General features: G+C 29.2%; 1 protein-coding gene across 5 annotated transcripts in view; it reads right to left on the bottom strand.

Moving 5' to 3' along the window:
- The window catches only part of LOC106684431 (uncharacterized), a 284,598-nt gene that overhangs the window by 129,320 nt on the left and 144,485 nt on the right, over nt 1–10,793 (bottom strand). For 2 of the 5 annotated variants that reach the window (XM_067052858.1, XM_067052856.1), the window contains one exon: nt 7,908–8,007. The exons of the other annotated variants lie outside the window; for them this stretch is intronic. The gene's annotated coding sequence lies outside the window, so the exon portion shown is untranslated. The remainder of the gene's footprint in view (nt 1–7,907; nt 8,008–10,793) is intronic. 5 annotated transcript variants of the gene reach the window in all.

Here is a 10,793-nt window from a genome sequence, read left to right as displayed (position 1 = left end):
AATTAATCCTCCTTAGCCTCCTATTCATAAAGTATAAACATTTGTGTTTACATGGATAAAAGTTGTATTGAACGGAATTAATTAGCAAACACTCTAGAATCAAAATAAACAACAAACAAACGAAAAACGACAGGACTTTTTGAATGCCCTGGTACATCGAACTGTACAACAGATATTTCCAATCAATTGTACATAATATTTATCCATTTCACTTCAGTCTTTTGAGTTTCCAGTTATATTATACTCCAATCAAATCAGCGTTCCACCTGTGAAACATCTCTCTTTGGCAAACAATAATCACCATGACTTCCAGGAAAAAACTCGAGATAGGAGATAGAAGTTATACTTCATTATTAAAATGTAAATTTGTCAATTCTCAAGATTGAAGAAGCTAAACACTCCAATAAATGAAAATTGTTAGAGGATAAGGTAATATTTTTCTACAAGAAATATATTAAAATTGTAAAGGTAAATGTATTAAAAATTAAACATGATTGCTAAGTGTGTCCTAGCCTTTTAAAAACCAATACACATTTTAAAACTAAAGTTTTTATGTTCCAGGTAGCTATGTGCAGTAAATCTTGAAAATACATCTGTTACATTTTAAGAGATTATACATAAAAGAAATTTTCAAAATTTAGAAATGGAACTAAACCACCAAACTATACTAGGTGATAGCTGAATAAACTTGAGGAAAATCATTTTATGTTTAATAAAATGACTTCCATTTTTATTTTTGTGTTTAATAAAAATTAAATAGAAAAATATTGAAGGATACTAAAGTCCCAACCTAACTTTCAGGTTTTTTATTCATTATATTAGAACAGTGGATAACAACCTTTTTTTTTGGCGTTTTTTCGCTTTTGGTACTAATAGGAAAATTGCGAAACCGTTTTGGCAGAAGAAGGTGGTGTAACTCCGGCATTATAATTTGATACAAATAGACCGATTCGCCATTAGCAATACCTAAGAAAGGCTGTAATACTCATACAATATCTGTACAATATTTGAAGAAAATATGAGATGGTAAAGTTCAAAATTAGGTTGAGTTGACGTTGGAACCCCTATGATTCCGGAACGATTGGATTAGAACATGAAAACAATTATAATTATGCATAAATATTGACGTTTACATACCTGTATGTAAAAGTTTTAATTTTGAAACACAAAAATATTTAGATTAAAGTTTTTCTGTACTCATTCTTGGTAGGATTTAAAATAATGTACCCTAAAGACTTCATATTTGTTTTCAATCTTCATGAAGGTCCTATACATGGGCGCATGAGATCTCAAATCATCCGTCATTTTGAAACAAAATGGTGGGTAGTAATATGGAGTACCTAGGATTCACTTGGAATGAACTTAGCTGCCGTTTTGTTTTTTTAATAATTTTTTTGTTTGTTTTTTAGATTCTATTCCAACTTGTATTGAAAAATAAAACAAATTTGTGTAGAAAGGAATTAAATTTTTGTTTTTCTTATTCGATTACAAAGCTTCAGGATATTATATTTTATCTTTTTTTCGATTAGCTTCAAGACATAATCAATATTTTACCAATTTCTCAAACTAACATCACAGGTTTGATTTATTTTACAATGGTAAGTGTAGTGAAAAGCAATGTATTAAAAAAGAAACATAATGTACTCAACTTTACATCAGCTTCTCCGGAGTAAAAATTACAGAAATATATTTCTCTAAGATTCTGTTGTTTTTTTAATCTACTTTCTATTCTGAATCTAAATTTCAGGTTTGCCACCTCACCGCAATGAAAGTAGAATAAAAAACAATGTGTTGACTCTTTTTTCAATTTTTCTATTCTATGCTATTCGATTTTCGTTATAAAACAAAAAAAAATACCTTCTAAATATCCATTTTTATATAGGCATACTTCTTAAATAATTTTTCCAGCCATATGGCGTTGATACTTAAAAACCACTGAGGGTATAGAACAGAGGTTTTTCTTAACGCACTCTGTATTATCTTTTGTAATTCTCATGAATTCCTATTTTCCAGTAATCAGGGAGCTGACTTCAATGGAATGTTTTTTTTATTAATTATTTTTCTATTATTATAATATTTTCAGGTGTAAAATTGTATATTCATTGTCCATTATTAAAATAATTTTTTCCAATAAATAAAATTTTATTCTATATATAAATAGTTGACAGTTTGACCAATTTTTTTATAATGGTCAATGTAATGAAAATCAATATATTAAGAAAAAAAAACATTATTTGTACATCCATATATTTTTACGTTTAATTTTTAGTGTTATGTATTTTTTTACGATTTGTATTTAGTATCATTATCAGAATAATTAGTATATTATTTATGTTTACAAGTAAGACGTCACTCCAAAAAATTGTCTATAGTGGCTCTAAATTTAATATAGGGATATATAATAGTATATGCGGCCCGTGCAGTTTTTGAAAATGGCGCACATGACCATTTGACTTGGCCAATCCTGATCTACTACTAGGTCAAATACAAAATTAGAAAAAAAATTGTATTTCTCATTAAATATCATTTTATAGCGCTATTCTAAAAGATACCATAATTTATTTCTAATTAAAAACAATTAATATTATAAAGAATGTAAAATCGCATCCCATCTCCAGAAATTTAAATATGACTAGTATAGAAATTTGTTTCTAAAACTCCATATTTGAATGTGTTTATCAGAATTTGAACAAGGCCGGTTTTCCTTCTTGGAAAGATATCAACTGGTGCTATATAACGCTAAGGATAACAAGGTTAGCATTATTGAGAGGTTTTCCTTGTGAGGTATAACAAACAAGGAATTTTAATAAATGGTATAAAGTTTCCATTGTCATCCAGACAGAAATTTCAGAAGAGAGAATGAGAAAAATAACGGGAAGAAGGGGGGATGGAGTTCACTAACCGACATTTCTACGTCGTATTTACGCTAAAAATTTAAAAAACAAATGAGTAATATCCGCTTTTAGAATTAGAAATTGTTACGCAAGGCTGAAACGTCGTAATAATAAAGATATGAAAAATTGTATTGAACGCATTAAAAGTCAAAAGTATTAAGAAGCGACTGAGGTATATTGTTAAAAGAATGTTGATTAAAATAAATTTGTAAGAAAAATACTGAAATGGTGAATGAAAATTAGATAAATATTAATTCATCAAATGACTTATCTACAAGAAAAAATTAATATTGATTTTGAATTATCTTTAAAAAATAAATAAAATAACTATGAAATCAATAAACGATATCGTTCAATTGTAAATAAAGATTACAATATGTGATAAAAACCAATTTTAGTATCCAAAGTATCAATAGTAAATCTCTTTATCAAAGTTAGCAACAGCAGACTAGTTACCACTATTACAACTTTATAGACCATTATGGATATATAAGCCCAATAACATGACTTAAAAAGTTATTGTATTTAAAACGAATAATACATCTTAATGTATTTATTAAATTGTATTCATCACCAATAATTGCAATGGGTGTAATTGTATCTTATGGAGTAGGAGACCTGAATTGAAATACAGCATGAATACTTTAAAAGTATTTAGTTATGACCGGTTATTTTTATCTTTATATCTAGCGATGGGATTTTAACATATTTTTTCTATAACTTCTGTACACATGCGTATGCTTCCTTGGAACATTTCTTGATGTTTTTAACGATCGTAAACCAATTTTATTTATTGAAGGAAGATAGTCTGGGTAGCAGTGAATATAGGTATAAAATAGTATTCCTCTTTATATATAATAATAAATCTTACCCTTCCTAATGGTTAACGGAAGAAGTGGGGACATTTTCTACCTGACTTTCCATTCCTCAGTCGTCTTATCCGTTTCAATCTGACAGGTACTTCCAATATTAATTAGTTTTTTTAAATTAATTTTCTTAGTATCCCCCTTTTACATACTATATTAACGTCACCTATCTGTTGTATCTTTTACAACTACCTCTTTAATATATTTATAACTATTTCTAACGAGTATTCTTCAACATTTATCAGTTTTGATCTGTTTTTGAACTTTATCACATCTGGGCCCTGTTTCATAATAAAGTACAAACTAATACTATTTGTCTTGTAGATTTATCTTAATTGAATTACACAGTCTTGTACAATAGTAACTTGTACTTTAGTATTTTTTAATATCTGTAATATCACTAATAGTCATCCCTATTAAAAAAAAAATAAGCAGTAGTATTATTACCACACTAATGTCTACACTTGTACTATGAACTAATACTATTAGCTTTCATTATGAAACAGGGCCTTGGTTGTATTTATTAGTTACTAGTTTCTAATTAACCTACACGTATACTTCCTTATATCATTATTATTTCTTTTTTATACTTTATATATGTAATAATTGTTTTGAAATGTTATTATTTTAATGTTCTATCAATTCTATAATGTTTGTACCTTGTTTTTTCATTTATTTTAATCATTTTATTTTTTTCTAATTTATCCTTGCGAATACAGAACTTTTTTTTCAACATTAATTTCATAATTTATTTTTCTTTATTGCATTCTTGATTTCAATGCGTAATTGGCACCGTTGCACTTCCTTCCCACGTTGGAGTGCACAAGGGCGTTTAACCCAATAAACAACTACAGTTATCTCAAGTGTTTTTCTGGATTTTAGTCGGAAAGATAAGGACCCCAAAGTTGACTTGTAAAGATATAATTTCTCCTTTCGTATTTGAATGAGTGATACTTGTAGGAATATATTTGAGCTTTTGGTTTTATATAATATTTATTTATTGAAATTTACAACTATACCAAATAAATAAGCAACTAGTAAATTTGATGTTAGCTATATTATGATATGATACAGTCTTGTGAAGAATCTACCAAGATCTCGAGGCTATCTTCTTTTCAGACTCCTATCAGGTATTCAAGAGGAATTAAGGTTAGAAACAAAGGGGTTTAGGTAGTTAAGGAGTTTACCATGGCCGTATATCAGGAAGCATATGGAATATTGAGGTCCTTATGGATGATTTTATAGGTGACAAAGTAAGCAGCATTAAGGATTTTACGAAGAATTTCGGATTGTAAGAATATGAGGGATTTTTAGAAGGTGTAACCAAAAAAAAAGATGAGAACAATAATGAAATTAATTAATAGGAATCAGAATAACGTTTTATTTATAAGAAAAATTAATATTTATATTTTTACACCTGAAAATATTATAAAAAAAAGAAAAGAAACATTTCATTAAATTCAGCACCCAGAATACTGGAAAATAGGAATTCATCAGAATTACAACAAATTTAAAGAATTAAAACGTATTTGTAAAAAAATGGCAGTTTTCCACCACTCTGCGCCACTAGAGTGCGCTAAGAAAAACCCACAGAAACCTCTCTTCTATACTCTCGGTGGTTTTTAATTATCAATGTCGTATGCCTGGAAGATTATTTCAGAGGTATGCCTACGTCAAACTGGAAATTTAGAAGGGTTTTTTTTTTGTTTTATAACGAAAATCGAATAGCACAGAATAGAAAAATTTAAAAAAAAAGTCAAAACATGTTGTTTAATTCTGCTTGCATTGTGGTAAGGTGGTAAATCTGAAATTCAGATTCAGAAAATGTAGAAAAAAAATAGAATCGTAGAGAAATATAATTCTGTAATTTTTACTTCGGGGGAGCTGAGGAAAAGTTGAGTGCATTATTAAGAGAAGCTTTTGTTCTGGAAAGGACTTTTTTTTTATTGGTCGCATTAATTATTAGAAGCTGTACGGTAACTTTATTTGAAGTATTAATAACTCCGAAACTTGAAATTCCTCGGGTCTCTCAAGCTGTTAGTTACCGAAAATTCATTTATTTTGACCGACCCACTATTTATTGCCTACTCGATTAAATTGTTTACTAAATTACTAGTAGTTTACAGAGCTACTAAATTATTAGTTAGCAATAATACTAAATATGCGAACTAGCGTGAAGAAGAACTAAGACGTAGTGGAGTAGGCAAGGGGACGCTGGAACGTAAAGGTGAAGGACGTACTTTGCCTCGGTAGACCGGACCTAGTCTTTTTCTTATTTCGTGTTTACTTCTTTACCGGCACCTGCTTCTCCCACTGCTCCGCTCTCAATTAAAACATTCATTCACTCCTTATCCATTTATAAATTATAAATATATACCGTATCAATTTATTAGAGGTCTTAAAAAAGCGGGAAATATACGATAATTTACTACACTATTCCCATTTCCTCCTTTCATCATAAAATAGAAATTCTCCCATATTACTTCAGCAATTATATGAAAACTGTAAGAAATTATACGTCCTTGAGGAATAGTTAACAACTAAAAAACCTTTGAATGGATAGATTACTTTATAAGCAGGACAAGATAATAGAAATTAAGGAGATTTATGAGTAGTGTGAAAAATAGAAGAGAACTTATTATTATAAGCAACTTGATTTTTGTTGTTTCTTTTTTTTTTTAGTGAGAAACTTTTTTTTTGCAATCAAATATCAATTAAACGACTAAGGAAAAAAAAACCTTGTGAGGTATATTGAGCCCACCTTGTGAACCACATTAAGCCCACCTTGTGATTAACATTAAGCCCACCTTGAGAACCACATTAAACCCACCTTGAGAACATTATTAAGTCTACCTTTTGAACAATGTTAATTTCACCTTATTTAATATAAAAATATATAATAATAACAAAAGCTTATAACAATTTTATAGCGTTTCAGCCGATTCTATCGGTCATTTTCATCTTCACCCCATTCAATATATTGAAATTTTCAAACATACTGTAGTATTTATAATAGTTTATTTTAATTTTTTCTTATTTCTAGCTTTTTATTTACCGAAGTTATTTTTCTCGGAGCTGATGTATTTTTAATCTTGGCCTTTGTAGCTTTAATGTAATTTATTACGTTTAGCTAATTTCAAGTTACGTTGTACGTATGTCCAGAATATAGGAAAATGGCCAAAAGTTCAAAAATTAATATTATATTTTTAAAACTAAAAACTTTTATTATAAAATAAAATAAATATTATATTTTTAAAAAAAATTAACTTCTTTAAGGTAGTGAAGGGGCAATAAGATTATTATTAAACATGTTTATCGAGTAATACTCCATTTATGTCGAATTCTACTTACATCACTTTTTAAACAACGGAACCTAACAAAAACTCCAGGGCCTGTACCGGAATAAATTAAATACAAAAGCAAAATTAAAATTAAATTATGAAAACAATATTATGAAATAATTCCCTATATATCTGTATAGTGAACAGATGTGTTGGAATACGACGGTTTTGAGTGCACGTACGAATAAAGCATGTCGTATATTAAGAAGGGGAGAATTCCTGAGGTAGGCGGCACGGACAAGAAAGGAATGTCCGGATGCCAGTTTTCTGTTAGATGGAGAATGGATTATCAAAACGTTGAGAATAGGCTGATGAAATGAATTTTTACAGACATGAGGAATGTAAATAGTTTCGTAATATTTAGGTATAATCACTAAGTATTACAATACATTGTAAAAGGTGTTAAAATAAATAAATAAAACTAAAAGTATGGATTAAAGAAATTTCACAGGGGATCAATAGGAAATGAAGATGAAATACAAAAATAAACAAAGTTCATAATTAGTTTCATTCTCGTCCAAGACCTAAGGAGAGATGTCTGTAAGTGATTTTGTGACATTCATGAAAAATGAAAAAAAAAAAAAATGACAATGGAAAATGTACATAATAAGCCGTTTATGATTATGTACTTGTACAAAACAAGTACAAATAACACTGGATATAGAGTAATAACAAAATTTTATAAAGATAAGCCTGAATGTTAATAAAAAAAAGGTCAAATGAGTCATAAAGGCGAGGTGGATTTGCATATAACTGATATTGAGTTTCCACTTAAGGACAAAGACTAAAACTAATATAAAACTCAATTAGATAAGAGGGACTTATCCTAGAGCAGAATGCATGCCCTTCTTTCACAAGAAACAGACTTAATGGTATTTATTACAGAGAACGCCTTTGACCAACAAGCTGTAACAAAGAAAAGCAATTTAAATTAAGATGGCCTGGTAGCATTGCTAATCTTAATCATTTTCTTGTTTCTTTGTTGTATTCTTAAATCAAAATGTTTGAAATCACAAATTTATGATAAAAAAGAATTTCATATAAGAAACAATAATTATAATCTTCCTCTCGAAATGAATGCTCTGAACACGGATTCCAGTCTTAACAGCCGGCCGGCTAGTAGACATGTATGTCTTTGTCGGTATACTCTTAAAATAAAATAATAAGGATCCTATCAAAAGGAAATAAGGATCCTACCATTGAAGTAAAAAGTTGGAGTTTCTCTCCAAGAATCTTTTCAGAGCTCTTGTATAATTGTCAATAAAAGTAATAAGGTTAATCAATGTCGAATTAAAGTTTGTTTGATGATGAGTTAAAAACCAAAACTTATAACTGACTGATGAGTAATTAAAAAATAAGAGAAATTAAGTACATCATTTTCAGTAATTTTTTTTAAATAACAGTAAATTTCAAAGTTGTTTTATGGTAATATCAATTGAGTTTTTATTTTAAATAAAACTGTACTATATGTGGTGTCCAGTAAAAATAGCAGAACCAAGGTACCCTCTGATCTGAACTTGTTACCTCAAGCTACAACTTAAATTACATTTTTAAATCTTTTACAAAATTACCATAATTCCATTTCCTTTAACAACCAACCTTGTCAACCCTGCATAGCAGAGAGGTCTCCAAAGTTTGTCCATTCTATTTTAATCATATTATCAAATTGTAATGCAAGTAAATCTAATGCGTACATAATGATAATCAGATTTTGATATTTAATGACCAATTAAGAAGTAAAATAACTGAAATAACCACAACAACTTTATTTAATGATGTGTATGCACTGGTCTAAGGTTCTTTACTTTTTTTTTTTTGCAATTTTATTTTATTTATATATTTGTTTTAATATGAACTATTGCTATCATATTAGCTGATATATTCTAGCATATAATGGTATTATGAATGTTCCCGAGAGATCAGACAGTATGGATAGGTAAACATCACAAGCGCTGTTATGATATAATTATATTATATTAAAAAAAAAAAAAGAGTTCTGCAGCACATTGGGCAAACTATGCCAAGTTAGATTGGATTTCGAATATTTATTAGGAGGTACTGTTACTAGATCAACGGTTGTGCAAGGAGGTGATTTGGTCAAAATCGCGCTCGAACGCCAGACTTTTGCCCAGTTAAAGGTACCCAATTTACGAGGCTGGGTGGATCCCAGGAAGTCTCCAGAATCCATAGGGTTTACTCACAGCTTCAGTATAACAGAAAACAATTTTTTAATACTGTAACAGTATCAAATTCAGTCATTGCATAAATATCCTAATGAGGTGTAGATAGTTGACCGTAGATTAATGATTGGAGAAGTTTGTCGGGGGGTGCGGTCAGCAAAGAACAACATAAATAAACAAAACAATATTTATTTATTTTATGCCGACGTTTCGACCTGAGTTGAGAGCCTACCTTCTACGCCACAACCCCTGATGAAGACCTGAAACTCAAGTCGAAACGTCGGCATAAAATAAATAAATATGGTTTTGTTTATTTATGTTGTTCTTTGCTGACCACACCCCCCGACAAACTTCTCCAATTATAAATATCCTAGTCCATCCATACAAGGATTCTTTACTATTGAATAAATCTACTCTATATTACCTACTTTGCCTATGGATTAACACTATATTTCTTTTTATTCTATATTTAGCACAATATTCTAGCTCTACATTTCATTAAGTACTAGAAATTAAAGTAGTTTGAATACATTTTTTCACTACATAAGTACATCATAAATGGTTATTTATAAATGTTATACTTGAAAATACTTATTAAAAACTATGATGAGAAATTTGTGAATGATAAATTAATTAATTTATGACAAAAAGAACTCAGAATATTAATTACAAAACTTGAACAGCCTTGAAGCTACTTGTCGCAGCGAGGTAGAGATTTTGTAATACTTTGCACTTTCTTTATTCTTTTACACAATTAAACTTTCTTGTTTAACACTTCAGGTCCCAGAAGCATTGGAAGATTAGTAAGGTCGTTTCCTGGTGATGCTAAATTGTGAAACATACCTTATTTCAAACTTTTCTGTAAACAAGCATATTGCTGAGTCATTCTTTGGGAGTATCACTGCTAGTATAAGAACTACACGGAAAACCTAATTTGTGATGTAAAGTAACCAAGACTAATCCGCGAAGAACTACCGAGAATGATGATCTAACTTTTGACGTCCATGAGAGAAAAGCGAAAAGCTTAGGTATTACGTAACGCGTTTGTATAAGGAGTTATCTCGGTCACAGTGTTAGCGGAGGATTAGTCCTGATGGCTTCAGCTTCCTATATAAATGATCGCTAAGAACTAGGGATGGGATATCGAAAGAAAAATATCGATATCGGTATCGATATCGATATCAGATAGCAATATCGATATCGATATTATATCGGACCTAAAATATCGATATTTTAAAATATCGATATCGAAAATTTAACGAATTAAAGTAATAATAATTATAAAATGATACCATAGCATGATATCGGAAGGCTTATATCATGTCATACCTTATCAAAATACATAAGAAAGTCTTAATAACTATGAAAAAAAGCAACACCACGACAACCATATCATAAACATAAAAAATATTAACTAAAATATAATTGTTTTATTGAAGAAAATTTAAAAATAGAATATCGATATTTTATTTTGATAATTACATATTTATTTCAATATTTTCTATTGTTGTA

This window comes from Halyomorpha halys, unplaced genomic scaffold, assembly GCF_000696795.3.
Source record: "Halyomorpha halys isolate HHAL.00 unplaced genomic scaffold, Hhal_1.1 Scaffold29.1, whole genome shotgun sequence".
In the NCBI taxonomy this organism is placed as follows: Eukaryota; Metazoa; Arthropoda; class Insecta; order Hemiptera; family Pentatomidae; genus Halyomorpha; species Halyomorpha halys.
The sequence above is the reverse complement of the archived record's forward strand: the minus strand, read 5'-3'. Positions and strand labels throughout refer to the sequence as shown.